The following is a 20,729-nucleotide window of genomic DNA, read 5'->3' on the forward strand; positions in this document are numbered from 1 at the left end:
CTCCCAGCATTACCCGCTGGTGTCAGGTTTTGATCATCAAAAGGTCCAAGGTCCTGGTGGTGGATCAGCTCTCTCATTAGGATTGCAAAGCTATAAACATCTCCCTTCGGGGGTGCCAGACCGGGGCGCCTGGGGGAGCCGCAGTAGTTCTGGGGCTGTCCAGTAGAACTCTGCAAAGCCAAGATTGTCAAAGGTCAGAGCTGCTGGGTGGAACAGGAAAAGTCACCCCTTCTTTTTCCAGGAAACACAGGAGCCCTGAAAGTATCCAGCCCCTGAGAAGTTGGCCCTGATGGGTGGAGACATCTCCATATTCACACACTTGGGGCCCATGTGTGTGAATATGAAGGAAATAATGAGGGTGATCCTGCCCTAACAAATTAACAGCAGTTAACTCACGACTATGCAATTATAGGCAGCTTTTCTTTCCCTTTTTCCTTTCTGTACTGCCTACATTAAGAAAAAAAATCATGTAACAATTCATAGAACATAAAACTATTTGAAAGCGAAAAACTCAGTGGCATTGAATACCCTGGGAATGCCATACAGCTAGTACATCTAGTTCCAAAACATTTCTGACACCCCACAGTAAAACTTTGAATCCATGAACCAGTTTCTGACCATTTCCCCCATCTCCCAACTCCTGCCAACCACCAATCTGCATTCTGTCTGCACAGATGTATCTGTGCTGGATATTTGATAAATTTACATTTTTTTTTGCGTGATGTTTGTAGATTTTTTTGTCATTATAGGCTACAATCATGAAAAGAAAATATAGTGGAAGATGTGGAGAAAGAAATGACTACTCACAGGTTTTCAACATTTCCCCCTTTGTCTTTTCTGCAGGATACCATGTTACAGACACCTCCCCACATGCAGACAGCAAAGCTGTGGGCAGCGTGCTGCTTCAGAGAGAGGCGGTCAAGGCAGAGCACACTGGGCTCACTTGGGCCCAGGACAGCGCAAGGCAAGACTCAAGAGTGCTCAGTAAGCCTGGACGAGCAGGAAGAGGCATGGAGCCTCAGTTCGCACACATGTGAAGAGGGTTGGACTCCTTTTGGTGTCTTGTCTCGAGGGGTACATCAGAATCACTTGAGAGGCTTTGAGAAAACAACACAGATGCCCAGACCCCATCTTCATAAGTTCTGATGCAGTTGGCACGGGATGGGATCCAGCCCCTTTCATGTCTTTTGAAGCTTCTCAAGTGATACTGAAGGAAATGGCAACCCACTCCAGTGTTCTTGCCTGGAGAATCCCAGGGATGGGGGAGCCTGGTGGGCTTCCATCTATGGGGTCACACAGAGTCGGACACAACTGAAGTGACTCAGCAGCAGCAAGTGATACTGAAGTGCAGAGAGGGTGGAAAACTACCAAGCTCATCATCTGTAAGGGGCCTGGCAGGTAGCGCCTTCTCCGTTGAGAACAGGGGATGAAGACACGAGGGGACACAGAAGACTGAAGACAAGGGCAGTGACTCCCCTCAGGTCACGCAGCTGAGTCAGGGCAAGGACTAGTCTCTGCACGCAGACACCCCACCATGGATTCAGGCCACTAGTGGGTTGTTTTGTTTTATTTTTTTTTGTTTTCCCTCTCTTTGGGTGACCAGAATAACTGCATCCATCAGCCCCAGAGGAAGGCCCAACTGCAGGGCTCCGAGCGGGTGAGCATCAGAAAGCGCAGGTGGGTTGAGGAGCCCTGTACCCCTCTCTCAACAGCTAGTGGGTGCAGGATTTGCAGTGGTTACCCGACGGGTCCGTCGTTTCCTCATTGTATGTTCTGTATCCAGCCATGCTGGAGTTCCCACAGCCCGAATCCCAACAGCTTCACCTGCATCCGGCCATCCACCAGGCAGTCGGAAGGCTTCAGGTTGCCGTGGGACCCCAGGGGGCTCCTGTGGAGGAACAGCAGACCCTAAAGAGTGAAAATGAGTAAATGGATTAGAGCAGGGGCTGCTGATGGATGCTGCTGGAAGACATAGAGACCGGCGGACAGAAACAGACAGGCCATGGTGGGAGACATGTTCATTTCCACATTCATTTGTTCAAGATCCCCTCGCCCAGGGAGTCACCCTGGGCAGGGACATCCGAAAGGGAGAAAACTATTTCCGGCCCCTTAATGTGGAGCCACAAAGGCAAGACCAGCTTTAAAAAAAAGTAGCCTTGTGATCAGACTCTTGGGTTCAAACCCTAGATCTACCGCATGGTAGAGGCAAGTAACTTTATCCCATGAGCCTCACTCTTCTTGTCAAAACAGAGATGACAGGGGACTTCCCTGGTGGCCCAGTGTTTGGGAGTCTGCCTTGCAACACAGAGGACATGGATTTGATCCCAGGTCAGGAGACTGGGATCCCACATGTCATGCAGCAACTAAGCCCACGAACCACAACACGTTACATCAATTATTTGTATGCAATAAGAAAGCACTATTGTTTATAATATTACTTATTTATAAAGAGGACAGGAAAAAAGCCTAGAGTCAGAAGACATGTTCAAGCCTAAACTTTACCACTAAGTTTCTTCAAACAAATCATCTAACTGGGCCTCAATTTTACCATCTGTGAGATGGGTCTGCCTTAGACCCCTGCTACTTGAAAGATGTCCCAGGGACCCGCAGCATCAGCATCCCCTGGGAGACCCTCAGAAATGCAGAATCTCAGGCCCTGCCCAGACCTACTGGATCAGACTGCATTTAAACCCGGTCCCCAGGAGATGCATGTACCTATCAAGCTGAGAAGACTTGTCCTTGTCAATTGTTCTCAACCTTGGCTGCACATTGAAATCACCTGGGGAGTTTAAAAAGAATAAAGGAATGCTTGGGCCCAGACACAAGAACCTGTATTACTGCAGATTACATATCACACAAACCAAGCCTGAGTGCAGAGGAGACTGATCAGAATGGAGGAAGAGGACTTAATCTGAAGGCGGGCCAAAGAAGTTCAGTCCCCAAGGCAGTGATGACTCTTATTTGCCAAGGAGATTGAGGGCGTTGTGGGGAATCTCTCACAATGAAGAAACTCGGATATTAAACTGCTCCCTGTGGGGGTGGGAGGAGCCTCAAGAGGGAAGAGATATATGGATACATATGGCGGGTTTACACTGTTGTACAGCAGAAACTAATACAACATTGTAAAGCAATTATACCCCAAGTTTTAAAAAAATTTTTTTAATTAATTAATTAATTTTTGTTTTTTACTTTACAATATTGTATTTGTTTTGCCATACATTGACATGAATCCGCCCCGGCTGTACATGTGTTCCCCATCCTGAACTCCCTCCCATCTCTCTCCCCATATCATCCCTCTGGGTCATCCCTGCACACCAGCCATGAGCATCCTGTATCATGCATCGAACCTGGGCTGATGATTCATTTCACATATGATAATATACATGTTTCAATGCCATTCTCCCAAATCATCCCACCCTCGCCCTCTCCCACAGAGTCCAAAAGACTGTTCTATACATGTGTCTCTTTCGCTGTCTCGTATACAGGGTTATCGTTATCATCTTTCTAAATTCCATGTATATGCGTTAGTATACTGTATTGGTATTTTTCTTTCTGGCTTACTTCACTCTGTATAATAAGCTCCAGTTTCATCCACCTCATTAGAACTGATTCAAATGTATTCTTTTTAATGGCTGAGTAATATTACATTGTGTATATGTACCACAGCTTTCTTATCCATTTGTCTGCAGATGGACATCTACGTTGCTTCCATGTCCTGGCTATTATAAACAGTGTTGTGATGAACATTGGGGTACATGTGTCTCTTTCAATTCTGGTTTCCTCAGTGTGTACGCCCAGAAGTGGGATTGCTGGGTCGTATGGCAGTTCTATTTCCAGTTTTTTAAGGAATCTCCACACTGTTCTCCGTAGTGGCTGTACTAGTTTGCATTTCCACCAACAGTGTAAGAGGGTTTCCTTTTCTCCACACCCTCTCCAGCATTTATTGCTTGTAGACGTTTGGATAGCAGCCATTCTGACTGGCGTGAAATGGTACCTCATTGTGGTTTTGATTTGCATTTCTCGGATTATGAGTGACGTGGAGCATCTTTTCATGTGTTTGTTAGCCATCTGTATGTCTTCTTTGGAGAAATGTCTGTTTAGTTCTTTGGCCCATTTTTTGATAGGGTCACTTATTTTTCTGGAATTGAGCTGCAGGAGCTGCTTGTATATTTTGGAGATTAATCCTTTATCAGTTGCTTCATTTGCTATTATTTTCTCCCATTCTGAAGGCTGTCTTTTCACCTTGCTACCTTGCTTATAGTTTCCTTTATTGTGCAGAAGCTTTTGATTTTAATTAGGTCCCATTTATTTATTTTTGCTTTTATTTCCAATATTCTGGGAGGTGGGTCAAGGAGGTTCCTGCTGTGATTTATGTCGGAGAGTGTTTTGCCTACGTTCTCCTCTAGGAGTTTTATAGTTTCTGGTCTTATGTTTAGATCTTTAATCCATTTTGAGTTTATTTTTGTGTATGGTGTTAGAAAGTGTTCTAGTTTCACTCTTTTACAAGTGGTTGACCAGTTTCCCCAGCACCACTTGTTAAGAGACTGTCTTTTGTCCATTTTATATTCTTGCCTCCTTTGTCGAAGATAAGGTGTCCATAGGTGCGTGGATTTATCTCTGGGCTTTCTATTTTGTTCCATTGATCTATATTTCTGTCTTTGTGCCAGTACCATACTGTCTTGATGACTGTGGCTTTGTAGTAGAGCCTGAAGTCCGGCAGGTTGATTCCCCCAGTTTCATTTTTCTTTCTCAAGATTGCTTTGGCTATTCGAGGTTTTTTGTATTTCCATACAAATTGTGAAATTATTTATTCTAGCTCTGTGAAAAATATCGTTGGTAGCTTGATAGGGATTGCATTGCATCTATAGATTGCTTTGGGTAGTGTACTCATTTTCACTATATTGATTCTTCCAATCCATGAACACGGTATATTTCTCCATCTATTAGTGTCCTCTTTGATTTCTTTCACCAGTGTTTTATAGTTTTCTATATATAGGTCTTTTTGTTTCTTTAGGTAGATATATTCCTAAGTATTTTATTCTTTTCGTTGCAATGGTGAATGGAATTGTTTCTTTAATTTCTCTTTCTATTTTCTCATTTGTTGCAGGATATAAAATCAACACACAGAAATCCCTTGCATTCCTATACACTAATAAAAAAAATTTTTTAAGGTATGTTAAACTATTTAAAAAATAAACTGCTCCCAGGGAGCAGGGATAAAGCTGGAAGATAAACCCAGGTTCAGTCACCTTTGAAGTCCAGCCACTTCTCAACCACTTCTTTTACTGTTTCTGGAGCCCTGGTGTTTGCAAAGGAGAGTGGAGGAGGAAGCAGGTAGATGAAAGTATGCCTCTTCTTCTGACACCACTATCAGGTTTAAATGAATCACAAGTCTAGCCTTGAGTCACATGATGTGGTTACAAGGTGGCACCGGTGTCCAGCAAGGAGGAATTCAAGGAGCGTCCCTGAATAGATTATTGTACCCTGGGACAGGGTCCTTGGACCTCTTGGGCACCAGCTCCAGGACTCCCCTTTTCCTCCAGCAGTAATGTCAGGCGGAATCACTGTCAGCTTTAGCAAGAGCCCAGTATTGCATAGAATTCAGGCTAATACAGAAAGCGATAAGGAAACATTCAGGACAATGGGTACACTACCCCCACCTCACCCCTAAAAAATCAGGAAGCTGTGTTCCTTTACCACCCTGCTTCATTGTTTCTTGAGATGACAAAGTTGAATCACATTTTAGAAATAAGACTAGATTAACCAGTCCCGGAGGGGCCTGGGTGGGGTGGCCTCTGGAATGTTTCTGGTGAGGCTCCAACAAACAGAGGTCTGGGCCTGAAATCTGGGGAGAACTGAGTCCCATCCAGAGTCCTCTCAGACCTCACGGAGACCTCTCCATTCCTCAGGACTCCTCCTGGACACACACGACTATCCCTGCCCTTGCTAATGCCAGGTACACCGCAGACATGAGACCTTCTACGTTCTGGTTGCTCCTGACCACTGCTGACATCCAGGGATATTAGCAGAGCTCCTTCCATAAGGACAAAAATGACATGTTGAGGGATGCCTGAAATCCTAGGAAGGTAGTTCTCTCCAAGAGATGGCATGCATTTGTCTGTTTTGTTTTTATTTTTCTATCTTGATGGAAGTGTCCAATAAGAGCCTGAAATGTATTCTATTGTCTAAGAACAAATAGAACCATGAGAGTCTCACAATTTAAGTGCCAGGTTTCATAAACTTTTGGCAGTCCTATTACCTATGTGTCTGAGGCCACGTTTATTTTCCAATTGGAAGGCTGAGGCTGGCCCACACGGCTCCTCCCTCTGAACCAAACACCTGTGTTCTCTAGCACTTGGCAGGGAAGGAAGAATTCAGCTTTTGGAGACAGACTTGTTGCAGAGCCTGATCTGCCTGTTGCCAGTTGGGCCGGTTACTTTACCTCACTAAGCCTCTTTATCTTTGCTTTTGAAAATGAAATAAATATGAATAGTACAAATATTGGAGCTAAGGATAAATTAACCACAAGTTTAATTGCTAATTATTAAGAGCACTGTCCAATAGAAATATAATGTAAACACATGTATCGTGTTTAATTTTTTAGTTAAGCAGGTGAAATTACTTTTAATATTTTATATAACCCAATGTATTAAAAAAACATTGTTTCAACATGTAATCAACATGAAAATATTACTGAGATATTTCACATTCCTTTTTTTTTTAACTAAATCTTCAAAAACTAGCATGCATTTTATACTTTTAGCACATCTCCATTTGAACTAGTCACACTGCTAACGTTCAGTAGTCACATGTAGCTGGTGGTACCATATTTAAACAATGCAGGCTTGTCCTATTGTTCAATTAAATAAGAAAGTGTATGGCTTTTAGTATTAGAAATTGGGTTATCTGGGGTAACAGTAATACCATGCATGCTCATTTGCTAAGTCATGCCTGACTCTGTGATTCCAAGCACTGTAGCCTGCCAGGCTCCTCTGTCCATGGGATTTCCCAGGCAAGAATACTGGAGTAGGTTGCCATTTCCTCCTCCAGAGTAAACCATACTCTTGCTAATACTAACAGTTAACCTTTATTAGATAACTGTTTTGGAGCAGGCATGATGCTAAGCAACATGCATATCTTAGTGCTCATAACCACACTATGAGTCAGGTACTGTTGTTATCTTTATTTCATACACAGGGACACTAGTTAAGGTCATCTGGTCCATACATGGAAGAGACAGGGTTTGAATCCCCAAGACAACTTCTATGCCAAACTCTCTTTCATCCTGTTAATCAAGATGTCTCTCACTGAGAAACAAAGGCCTATCCCTAACTCAAGATGAGTATTATACTCTCCAAAGATCCTTCCCAACCTGGCCCCACTGGGTTGAACTCTCTGAGCACAGGACAATAAGACTCATTCCTCTGCACCCTCCCAATTGGGTTAACCCAATTAGGTGTTTGATTAATACATTTGCTATCTTGAAAAGTTGGTGGTATCTCAGAATCTCCCTGATGCCTGGTATAGAGGAGGTTCTGGTCAAATGGACATCGGGAGAGGAATTGTTCTTATGACTGGCATGTGATGGCCTGAAATGCAACCTGACCCTCAGAGCTCAGTCCAGCACCTGGGTTCACGTAAAAGTCACCCATGCCAAACCTCCAACATGATATAGGGAATTTTCTGTTATTCTTAATCCTCTTTCAAGGAATGTTTTCAGAGTAATTGGCCTCAGAGGCCCTACATAGTGCAATGTGTACACTTCATTTCAGGAGACAGCAAGCCTTCCAAAGCAAAGAGTCGAGCTGTCCTTTGTTCTTCTGGCGTGGAATGGAGGACAGACTCAGTGACCCTAAAATAGGTGATGACCACCAGGGAGATTGTCCCCTTCAAAGTGTCACTCACACCCACCCCAGCATATCTCCAGACCATCCTGAGTTAATTCTTGAAAACCAAACACCCACACCAAAAGGCTAGTCATTCACATCATGGTGAGAACTTAATAGCTTTCTCTTTACATTCAATATAAATGATGCCAACTGCTTTGATTGGGATAGGAGGCATATCACTGAAGATGAGGTGAGACTACTTCCCTGGGCTTCAGTTCAGTGCAGTTCAGTCACTCAGTTGTGTCTGACTCTTTGTAACCCCATGAATCACAGCACACCAGGCCTCCCTGTCCATCACCAACTCCCGGAGTTCACTCAAACTCATGTCCATCAAGTCAGTGATGCCATCCAGCCATCTCATTCTCTATCGTCCCCTTCTCCTCCTGCCCCCAATCCCTCCCAACATCAGAGTCTTTTCCAGTGAGTCAACTCTTCGCATGAGGTGGCCAAAGTATTGGAGCTTAGTGGGAAGGTAATGGATCTATTTCTGCTTCATTGACTATGCCAAAGCCTTTGACTATGTGGATCACAATAAACTGTGGAAAATTCTGAAAGAGATGGGAATACCAGACCACCTGACCTGCCTATTGAGAAACCTGTATGCAGGTCAGGAAGCAACAGTCAGAACTGGACATGGAACAACAGACTGGTTCCAAATAGGAAAAGGAGTACGTCAAGGCTGTATATTGTCACCTTGCTTATTTAACTTCCATGCAGAGTACATCATGAGGAACGCTGGGCTGGAAGAAGCACAAGCTGGAATCAAGATTGCCGGGAGAAATATCAATAACCTCAGATATGCAGATGACACTACCCTTATGGCAGAAAGTGAAGAGGAACTCAAAAGCCTCTTGATGAAAGTGAAAGAGGAGAGTGAAAAGGTTGGCTTGAAGCTCAACATTCAGAAAACAAAGATCATGGCATCTAGTCCCATCACTTCATGGGAAATAGATGGAAAAACAGTGGAAACAGTGTCAGACTTTATTTTTGGGGGCTCCAAAATCACTGCAGATGCTGATTGCAGCCATGAAATTAAAAGACACTTACTCCTTGGAAGGAAAGTTATGACCAACCTAGATAGTATATTAAAAAGCAGAGACATTACTTTGCCAACAAAGGTCCATCTAGTCAAGGCTATGGCTTTTCCCGTGGTCATGTATGGATGTGAGAGTTGGACTGTGAACAAAGCTGATCGCCGAAGAATTGATGCTTTTGAACTGTGGTGCTGGAGAAGACTCTTGAGAGTCCCTTGGACTGCAAGGAGATCCAACCAGTCCATTCTAAAGGAGATCAATCCTGGGTGTTCATTGGAAGGACTGATGCTGAAGCTGAAACTCCAATACTTTGGCCACCTCATGCGATGAGTTGACTCACTGGAAAAGACTCTGATGCTGGGAAAGGTTGGGGGTGGGAGGAGAAGGGGACGACAGAAAATGAGATGGCTGGATGGCATCACTGACTCTGTGGACATGAGTTTGAGTGAACTCCGGGAGTTGGTGATGGACAGGGAGGCCTGGCGTGCTGTGATTCATGGGGTCGCGGAGAGTCGGACACGACTGAGCGACTGAACTGAACTGAACTGAACTGAATGGAAAGTAGGGGAGGGGAAAAAGAGAAGATCCCAGAGGAGAGGGTACCATGTCAGAGCTTCCTATTTTAAAACTGTTATACCACCATCTAAATAATTTCCTATGTACAATTCCTGACCTTTTCATTTTTTCTCTAGCTTAATTTTAAGCCATTCAAAGATGAAAACAAGTCCTTGTCTTCCTAAGAATGTACACAGATTAGATCAAACCCTTAAGAGACGCTCAATGAAGTTTTACTAAAACAGTAAGAGTAGTGGCCCAGTGGAAACCAATCACAGGGAGGTTTCTCTTTGTCTACCTCACTTGGTAACAACACATTGACTTCCCACTAAGGCCTGGGTTCAGTTCAGTTCAGTTCAGTCGCTCAGTCGTGTCTGACTCTCCCCGACCACATGAATCACAGCACGCCAGGCCTCCCTGTCCATCACCAACTCCCGGAGTACACTCAAACTCATGTCCACAGAGTCGGTGATGCCATCCAGCCATCTCATTCTCGGTCGTCCCCTTCTCCTCCCGCCCCCAACCTTTCCCAGCATCAGAGTCTTTTCCAGTGAGTCAACTCATCGCATGAGGTGGCCAAAGTATTGCAGTTTCAGCTTTAGCATCAGTCCCTCCAATGAACATCCAGGTCAAAGTTTAACAGGGTCATTAAGACTTAGCTCCTTAGACACAAAAAGCAATCAAATTCTTGAGGAACAAATGTCCTTCGAGGTCAATCAGGTCAACCTCATCCATGAAACCTACATGGAGGCTGAGTAACAATAATAATAATAGCTAAAATATATCTGATACTTCCTCTGGCTCAGATACTTTCGAGCACTTTGTGTTCATTAGTTTACTTTATCCTTGCAACAGAATATGAGGCAAGTCTATTATTATCCCTATTTCAGATGGAAAATGAGTCAGGTGGGCCATGACACTGTGGGCCAACATTCTGAAAATGCTCTCTTCACCCAGGGCTAAAATCCAGCTGCTCTTTCTAGGCTCACAGATCCGCTCCTACCGTTAGCAGGAAAGTAATGTGCCACAGCCACTCAGTGAGTCACTGGCCTAAAAACCCAGGAGAGCAGTTTATATTTCACCCATGTACCCCCCACAACACTCAGGCAGGGTCTTGCCTATAGGAGTCTATCAGCTGATAGATGGGAATGTTGATTCATGGACAGACAGCCTTGTCCTGCTGCCATGTGTCAGGGTGAGTGGCTCCCTCACCAGGACCCATTTCCAGGTCTTTGGCTTGGTCCCCTCTAATGGAAAAAGCAGATGCAGTGAGCTGAGAAAGACCAGCTGGATTTTAGCCCAGAGTGAAGAGAGCACCCTCAGAATGGGTCCCCCAAGTCATTTTCCATCTGTGAAATGGGAATGATAATAAATCTACCTTTTTTTTTAGATCTTCCTTATATTTTGTTGTGAGAACAAAACAAGCACTAAATATATTTTAGCTATTAGTACTATTATTCCTCCTCTTCTTTATATCCATCACAACCCTCTGTGCCCAAAGTAAAGATTCACCTGCTAGTTTACTTTCTCAGATATGCATCCTAAGGCCGCCTCTTAGATCAGCAGCTCTGTGGTGACTGCGGCAGTCATTCCCATTTTCTGGAGAAAAGAATCAAGGGTTAGGGATAAGGAAGGGTTATTAGGATCTCCCTCTCCAACTCACTTTATGATCCAGTAATTAGATTTTCTTTGGGGTAAAAAAATTCTACGCTAAAATGTAAATACTCCGTTCATATTTAGGTATCCCTTCCAACTTGAGTGTAAAATATTTTACTCTGTTGACATGTACTTGAGATCAGGGAGGGTGAAAAGGATGTAAATTTGATGGAAGAGGTGGATTTTAGGAGTGGAATTACTTTGTTTGAAGAGATTTGAGGAGGACCAGAATTTTCAAGAAAGATTATAGTTAATCCAAAACACAGAACAACTCAAGAACACTATTTGTTCTTTACATGGGTTTATGTGATACTCACATATGATATGTGAGTATGTCATTTGCAAATGAGAGCTTGAATATCCAATCCATTTCATTGCCTGAGTTTCTCAAAACATCCTGAAAAACACAATTATTCCAAACATCACAACTGACACACCTGGAAGCACAGGGAGCTTCATAGGTTCTGTAGATTTGATCCTAATGCTTTGGATGGTTAAGCAGAAATGATGACACCTGGGCTTCCCTGGTGGCTCAGAGGTTAAAGCGTCTGCCTCCAATGCGAGAGACCTGGGTTCGATCCCTGGGTCAGGAAGATCCCCTGGAGAAGGAAATGGTAACCCACTCCAGTATTCTTGCCTGGAGAATCCCATGGATGGAGAAGCCTGGTAGGCTACAGTCCACGGGGTCGCAAAGAGTCGGACACTGCTGAGCGACTTCACTTCACTTCATAACACCTGAGGCAGAGAACTCTAAATCTAGTAACCAGAACTCTTCCTGGGAGAAACCATAACCCGATTCAATATTGACAAAGTTATGCAGTCTTGAGTTTTACAAATACTTCCTCGTTCCTGACATAAAGCTGATGGTCACATATCACGGGGAAGATGGGCCCAGGAACACAGTCCAGAAGTAGCTATGACACCGTAGGAGACAAAACCAAGCTCAGACGGGTTCCACCAAGAACAGAGAAACCAGACACTTGGCCACTGTGCTGCTGATTTAATCCTCTGCAGGCATCCCAGCAAAATAATTCAGATAATTCAGATCTTGAAATCAGAGTGGAGAAGAACTGCTCTTGGATGAAGGGGCAAAAGCATTGATAAGCTTCTTTATTCAGTTCAGTTCAGTCGCTCAGTCGTGTCCGACTCTTTGCGACCCCACGAATCACAGCACGCCAGGCCTCCCTGTCCATCACCAACTACCGGAGTCTACCCAAACTCACATCCATTGATTCAGTGATGCCATCCAACCATCTCATCCTCTGTCATCCCCTTCTCACCCTGCCCTCAATCTTTCCCAGCATCAGGGTCTTTTCAAATGAGTCAGTTAGCTCTTCACACCAGGTGGCCAAAGTATTGGAGCTTCAGTTTCAACATCAGTCCTTCCAATGAACACCCAGGACTGATCTGCTTTAGGATAGACTGGTTGGATCTCCTTGTAGTCCAAGGGATTCTCAAAAGTCTTCTCCAACACCACGGTTCAAACGCATCAATTCTTCAGTGCTCAGCTTTCTTTATAGTCCAACTCTCGCATCCATACATGACTACTGGAAAAACCAAAGCCTTGACTAGATGGACCTTGGTTGGCAAAGTAATGTCTCTGCTTTTTAATATGCTGTCTAGGTTGATCATAACTTTCCTTCCAAGGAGTAAGCATCTTTTAATTTCATGGCTGCAGTCACCATCTGCAGTGATTTTAAAGCCCCCAAAAATAAAGTCTCCCACTGTTTCCACTGTTTTCCCATCTAATTGCCATGAAGTGATGGGACCGGATGCCATGATCTTAGTTTTCTGAATGTTGAACTTTAAGCCAACTTTTTCACTCTCCTCTTTCACTTTCATTAAGAGGCTCTTTAGTTTTTCTTCACTTTCTGCCATAAAGGTGCTGCTAATCAAATGTGAGGTAAGATTGATTCTTTTGCTTACCTTAAGACTTCCTTTTTTTGAAATATTAGGTGACAAAGCAGATGTTTGGTGATTCTGTGCAAACACCAAAGAAGGGAACAATGTTTTCATGCCTTAATTCATACATCTGAAAATAATGATGGAATAATAGCTTGTGATTATAGTATGTTTCCTGCTCTAGGGATGGTGCTATGTGCTTTATACACTGTCATCTAATTTTCTCAAAGACCCTGTGAGATAAGAACTATAACTGCTCACATTTTACAGATTAGGAAACTGATGCTCAAAAGATAAAGTAATGTGTTAAAGACCATACAACTTCTTAGTGGCAGAGCTTGGAGGTAAATCCAGGCAGTCTGCCTCCAGCAAATAAACCAGAGGGATGATTGAAGTCTCCCCAGTAATGGGAATTTACTAAAACCACAGGGCTTCCCTGGTGACTCAGACAGTAAAGAATCTACCTGCAGTGTAGGAGAACCGGGTTTGATCCCCTGGAGAAGGGAATGGCTACCCACTCCAGTATTCTTGCCTGGAGAATCCCATGGACAGAGGAGCCTGGTGGGCTACAGTCCGTGAGGTCACAAAGAGTCAGGCACGAGTGAGTGACTAACACAACATAAAACCAGGGTGTCCAGAAGTGAATCCGATAAACCTGACTCCCGGCAAGGCAGGATTAAGGTCAGGATTAAAGGCAGAGAACAGGCTAGGAGAGCTCCCAGGATTCAGGCGCTGAGTCAGGCATAAGGGGACTGAGGTCTTTAGACCTCAGTTTGGGCTCTTGGGGTGGTGGTCTTGGGCCAAGTTAAGGAAGCAGATTCCCAGAATTGCCCTGCGGGGTGAGGACCCCTGAGGTGGGAATGGGGAGTTTGCAGAGGAGAGGCTGAGGGCAGCAAAGCTTTGTCTCCTCCCAAGAGTGGGGGCCTCACCAGCCAGATTTCCTGCAGCACAGGCAGCTTCCTGTTCCAGGTTTCTGCTTGGTCACCAAAATAGCAGATGGCCACATGTTTGCCCTGGAGCCAGAGATGGAGCAGAATGTTCTTAACCCAGGATTAACCGGAAAATGCTACACTCAGAAAGAGCTAGGAAAGGGTGGGGGCGGTGGGGGGAGGGAAAGAAGACTGGAAAGAAATCCACCTAGGAAAGGATCACTGAGCACCTCCCAGCCCAAACCTACCCGGAGGGTAGCATGGTGCTGTGTCCAGGATCCCAGCTAACTGCTCGACACAGGAGACCTCATTTAACAGGCAGTATGGCCCTGCAACAGAGAAGGCAATGGCAACACACTCCAGTACTCTTGCCTGGAGAATCCCATGGATGGAAGAGCCTGGTAGGCTGCAGTCCATGGGGTTGCTAAGAGTCGGACACGACTGAGGGATTTCACTTTCACTTTTCACTTTCATGCATTGGAGAAGGAAGTGGCAACCCACTCCAGTACTCTTGCCTGGAGAATCCCAGGGACGGGGGAGCCTGACGGGCTGCCGTCTATGCGGTCGCACAGAGTCGGACACGACTGAAGTGACTTAGCAGCAGCATGGCCCTGCAAGGCATATATGATTCGCCCTTTTACAGACAAGATCTCCGAGGTCAGGGAACTTGTTCAAGGTCACACATCTGTAGGTAGTACAACCAGAATTTGAACATCTGCATGTAACCACTCTGCCCTCAGAAGTACCTGGTAAAGCCCTGCTGGGGCATAAAAGAGCTCTTGCCCCCACTGGCTGTCGGCAAAGGAGTTGACATCCCCCAAAATTGTCACACTAGATGTGATACTGTTGTTCCCTCTGGACTCAGGCATGGCCCTCTGAGGTGGCTGCAAAACAGGACACAACTCGGTTGCTCTCAGTAGGATGACCAAGTACTAATGAGACTGTCACTTTTATAGATGAGGTAAATTAGTGCCAAGGTGAATAGTAGTTAATAAATGAGCGTCAGGACTCCAGCCCTGATCTCTCTGACCTGTAGGGCAAGTGCTGAACTGCTCCACATACCACTGCTGGGTCTGGGCCAACACGGACAGTGTGGTGGCTAAGACTCTGGACTCAGGCTACCCCAATTCAAGTTCTGACCCTGGCACTTAACCTGATGCATGACCTGATGCTGAAGTCATTTTCCTCAATGAGCATGTGAGGATGTGACCTCTCTGCGTCCCGCCCCCATGGCCTCCCCAACACCTAAAGAATGTATTTTAAGATTTTTTAAAAATATTTATAATTTTTTTTTTATTTGGCTGGGCCAGGTCTTAGTTGCACTATGCAGGATATTTCACTGTGACATACAGGATCTAGTTCCCTGACAAGGGATCAAGCCCAGGTCCCCTACATTGAGAACACAAAGCCTTAATCACTGGACCACCAGGGAAGTCCCTAGAGAATATATCTTAAACAGAGTAACCCAGATTTTCAAGAAGAGTCTTATTCAGGACCCTAATGTAGAATACAATAGACCAAGGCAGAGCTGTTTCAGTTGCAGAAGAGGACTCAGAATTCCTCCCCACCACACCTCTACCTCATTCTATCATCCATCAAGGCCAGACCAGTGAGCCCCAGGATCCCCAGGGACACTTGAAAAATAATTTATAAATGAACCCCAATCTCCTGATCAAGCCTCTTTGACTTGAACGTGAAAGTATTAGTCGCTCAGTCGTGTTTGACTCTCTGCGACCCAACGGACTGTAGCCTGCCAGACTCCTCTGTCCATGGAATTCTCCAGGCAAGAACACTGGAGTGGGTTACTGTTACCTTCTCCACTCTTTGACTTAGTACCTGTCAAGTCACCTTTTATTGAAATTCATAATTCATTTATTCAATAAATAGTATATTTAAGAATACCAGTAAAAGGAAACTAATTTTGCAAACTACAATTTTGAAAATAAAGCCAATATAACAGGAATAAAATATACATAACACGAGAAGATTGTTTGATTTTGATTCATCATGCTTTCTTGATTTTACGATTAAGCTAAATGTCTTCAGAGCAAACCTGTTTTCCTTGGTCTAACTTGAGCACTTTTCTAACAAGTAACAACATTCTGCAATACTTTTTCTTTGAGATATTTGAGATTCATATATTTGTTGAAGTGCATAGATTCTAATCCAATAGTTGATCTGCCTATCTTGTTATTCTCTGAATATCATCAGTAGCATGTATTCCTGAATAAGTACTACCTGAAATTCTAAAATTTTTAATCTTTGACATAAAATTTATTTCATTTGTGGGTTTTTGATCACTTTGAGATTCACTTGAAAGTAAACTTGAAACCCTCCCTTCATCTTCCTGCAGGAACAAAGAGCTCTTATCTAAGTGTAGAAACTTGGGTTCTGTCTTTCTACTCTGAAGAACATTTCTCACTAATCCCTCTGGGAAGGCAAAAAGTACTTCAGAATAATTAATACATGCTGGCAAAAATTACCCTAATATCAACAACAACAAAAAAAAAAGGAAGAAAAAAGGCACTTCAAAACTTCAAGCTTAAAGTATGCATAAAAGACAGTTGTATATTCTGGAATTACATACATGTTATATATGTATCAAATAAGGTCATGCTTGTTAAACGTGTGTCAAGCCACGCAGCCCTGGGAAGCCCACACCCCAGTATACCCTGGCATTACTTCTCCTGGTCACCACTAGCAAACCCACCCTCCCCAGATGACACCTCTTCTCTGAAGCCTTCACAATGCTGCAACGTTCAGTCCCTAAGCCACACCCACAAAGACCTGTGGGGGTCTCTGCCTCACTTTGTAGACGCCTCCCAGAGCACCCGCCTCCCTCGGAAGGCATCCGTTCCCAGTGTACCCTCCACTCCGTCGGCCCAGAAGTAGATGGGCAACACATGTGTGTGTTGAATACATGAATTGTATTGCCTTAGTTATCAGTAAGTTAAAGATGTTAATGTGGTTTTGAAAATAACTAAATGCTCCCCAGGAGACAGCTTTACTATTTGAGCAAGATATGTGGATTCTTCTACTACCCAGGTGGCACCAGTGGTAAAGAACCTGCCTGCCAGTGCAGGAGACATGGATTCAATCTCTGGTCAGGAAGACATGGCAACCCACTCCAGTATTCTTGCCTGGAGAATCCCATGGACAGGGGAGCCTGGTGGGCTATGGTCCTTGGGGCCACAGAGTTGGACACGACTGAAGTGACTTGGCATACATGCATACAGGTTCTCTTATGCACCACAAAACAGAGCTGAAGGGAACTTAGACACCATCTGATCATATTTAAGTATTCAGAAACTGAGGCCCGGAAATGATGCTCCCAGCAAGAAAGTGGTAGGTCTAGAACGAGAACGCAGGGCCCAAGACTCTCCACTAAGCATCCACTTTATAAGTGAGTCAGCCTGCACCCTCACAGGCCTCGAGCTCAGGACCCTTCCATGGGCCACCAGCAGTGAGCAGGAAAGTGGATGTCTGGGCCAGGCATGGCCTCACCTTGCTCTGAGCAGAATGGTGATGTCATTATAATTGATTTGCCACCAAATATCTTTATTTTACCTCTGCAGTTTTCCTCTCTTTATCCTTAAAATCAGACCTATGATGACAGCTCCCAGGATGGTGATCAGGAGGGTTAGGGTGAAGATCACAGTGTTCACACCTAAATGGCAAAGACATAGCATCGCTGAGGCCCACCTAGGAGCAGAACTGACCACACTGGGGCCCTAGCCCGGCCCTGCCAAACAGAAGGCTCAACAGCTGCCCAGGCGCGGGTCCAAGTTAAAGCACACAGAATCTACTCAGATGTATCTTCCCAGGAATCCTATTGGGCCCCAAGTGCATGGTCTTCCCACACCCATCTGATTCCCATGGTAACTGCACTCACCTCTTCCTTACATAGAAACTTCCCTTGTAAAGAAAACTTCTAATACCATCACCACCTTTCATTCAACATATACTGTGTGTTCTCTTTACACTTGTTCTCAGTTATGATCCACCTCGTTGCAGCCCTGGGCTCCTAACCACCGGGCAACACTCCCTTTTCCAGACTCCATCTCTGTAGAAATGGAATTCCCGAGACTCAAATCTCAGGGGCCAAGTTTTCTCAGGGCAGAGGTTCTTAATGGGGGAGGTCAGTGACGTTGCCTCCCCAAGGGAGATTTGGCAATGTCTGGAGACATTTTTGGTTGTTACAGCCAGAGGGTGCTTCTGTCATCTAGTGCACGAAAGCCAGGGATGCTGGTAGGCCTCCTACAAGGCACAGGACAGCCCCTCACACACAAAGATTATCCTATCCTAAACATCAGTGCTGTTGCCACTGCTGAGAAGTCCTGTTGTAATGAATCCTTTTCTGCTCCCTTCTCCAGGCAGTCACTCTGACCTGTAAAAGCCGGCTCAGTTTCACAGAGCTCATTGGAAAATCTATAGCCAGGTCTGTCCTCAAGAAGGGAGCCATGGAGCCAAGAAATAGTGGAGAAATTCCCCCTGGGTCTTAAAAAAAAAGAAGAAGACAATTAAAGGTCAATGCCAACTTGATTTATTCTACTTGTCTCCACCTCAGGTATTGCAGGAACAGCTGACATGCACATGTCATTGCAAAAACAGGCCTTGGTCTCTTAACTCAAACATCTGCTGAACCATCTAGTTTCCCCTCCTCGCCTAGACGCTTCAAACCTAGCTTTGAGCTTTTCAAACTCTTCGAATACTAGCCTTCAGGTAGTATAATTCATGAGAGAGCAATATCTTTTTGCTGGGCAGAATAACTGACTCGATCTTTTGATTCAAACCGTCACTTCTGACTTCAGAGATGATGTGTCAATTCTCCGATGTTGCTGGGGTTTTCTTCCATGTTTGATTTAGACAAATCTTGTTGGAAAGCATCTTCACACTTCACAGACTATAACATCCCCACTGCATGGAGAATGCCTGTTCCTGCAACACTGAGAACCTAGCTGGCCACGGTTGCTTTATTTCTTCTGTGTGTGCTTAGACTCAGTCATGTCCAACTCTCTGTCCTTGGGGATTCCCCAGGCAAGAATACTGGAGTAGGTTGCCATGCCCTCCTCAAGGGGATCTTCCAACCCAGGGATTGAACCCAGGTTTCCCACACTGCAGACAGACTTTTTACCATCTGAGCCGCCAGGGAAGCCCATGAATACTGAAGTGGATTGCCGGGAGCCAGCGAGGGAAATCCTACCCGTGGCAAAGGTCAATTGGGGAAGATGCCTGACCGGCAAAGGCTAATCAGGACTCGAGGAACCCCCTGGACTTACCTGAGCATCTACCCCAAAGAAAACTGGAGTCTGACTGCTTTACTATCTTACGCCTCTTACCAAGTCCTCTAATACTTACGGGGGCTTCCCCCCAACCACCTTTCTGTGAAAACATTAATTCAGAGCTGTAGTTTAAAAGTTCTCCTCGGCTTAATAGGAGTGTTCCAATCCAAGCCCCTCTGATAGCTTTCTAACTTGCATGACAAGTTTGTCCGGGCTCTTACAACTATGAATGTGACTGTTTATAGCCTCCCAGCCATGCAAGGACAGAAAGCCTAATATTCTAAAATACAGAAATCTGTTGAAGAAGTTAAAATCAATAGAATAGTACTAAAAAAGATTTCATTGTCGAATCAATGCTTGCTGCAAAGTTTCCTCTATCTATTGTATCCTTGGAAATATATTAATCACATATAGAGAATATAAGTAGTAGCCTTTGATTTAACCACATCAGATCTTAAGTTAATAAATTCCTTTCTTGTAGCTCACTACACCTGTGCCATATAGGAATGTAACCTTGTCATATGTATAGCACCTGACTTTAGGAAAATCATCTTAAAAGAATATAAGACTTTTTCTAGCTAACTAACCTTTGTTAGGAGAGAGGGCCGTAAATTGTTAGCAGGCCACATGGCCAGAAGATGATGTAAACCACCCAAAACTTTTGTATATCACGAGACATACAAAAATGAGCCCTGATCCTGATAAGGGTCAAGACTGCTGACCCCGCGTGATTTTGGTGTGACTCTATACCTCTCTTTCTCTATTTTTTATGTGCACAACTTAGGGTATAAAAGCAGCACTGGAAAATAAAGTTTTGGGCCTTGCTCACTGAAGTTTGGTCTCCCCGTGTCGTTCTTTCTCTTTTTCCGTCCTTTTCTCTATTCTCCTTTTTCTGGTTGAGATCCTTGGAGCGCTGGGCACTCTGAGTTTACCTATCTGCCTGGGCTTCTAAGACCCACTCGAGGGGGTGCCCTGGTGGGGTGCCTCCAGTGATTTGAGAGGGCGCCTGTGGCCTACGTAAACAGAGCAAACCCCGTGCTGGGGTTTTATTGGTTTCCTGCATAAACCAAGGAATCATCAGCCCCTGTCTCTCTCTCTCTCTCGCTGATGCCGACGCTGTTCATCCCGAGGATACCCTGGGCCATATCGAGGCTGGTCCCCGATAGTGGATGGCCTATCCCTTCTCCAGGGTATCTTCCTGACCCAGGAATCAAACCAGCATCTCCTGCTTAGGCCAATCCATTTGGGAACATTAAAATTCCATTATAAGATGCTTGCTCCTTGGAAAGAAAGCTAAGACAAACCTAGTAAGCATACTAAAAAGCAGAGACATCACTTTGCTGACAAAGGTCCATATACTCAAAGCTGTAGTTTTTCCAGAAGTCACGTATTGTGTAAGAGTTGGAACATAAAGAAGGCTAAACACCAAAGTATCAATGCTTCTGAATTGTGGCACTGGAGAAGACTCTTAAGAGTCCCTTG

At 44.6% G+C, this 20,729-nt stretch overlaps 1 pseudogene; it reads right to left on the reverse strand.

Annotated features, from left to right (window-relative positions):
- Positions 1-20,729, reverse strand: part of LOC129555139 (guanylate cyclase 2G-like) — a 58,407-nt pseudogene that overhangs the window by 23,003 nt on the left and 14,675 nt on the right.

This window comes from Moschus berezovskii, chromosome 12 (assembly GCF_049115385.1).
Source record: "Moschus berezovskii isolate FMDL1 chromosome 12, NW_MosBer_1.0, whole genome shotgun sequence".
NCBI lineage: Eukaryota > Metazoa > Chordata > Mammalia > Artiodactyla > Moschidae > Moschus > Moschus berezovskii.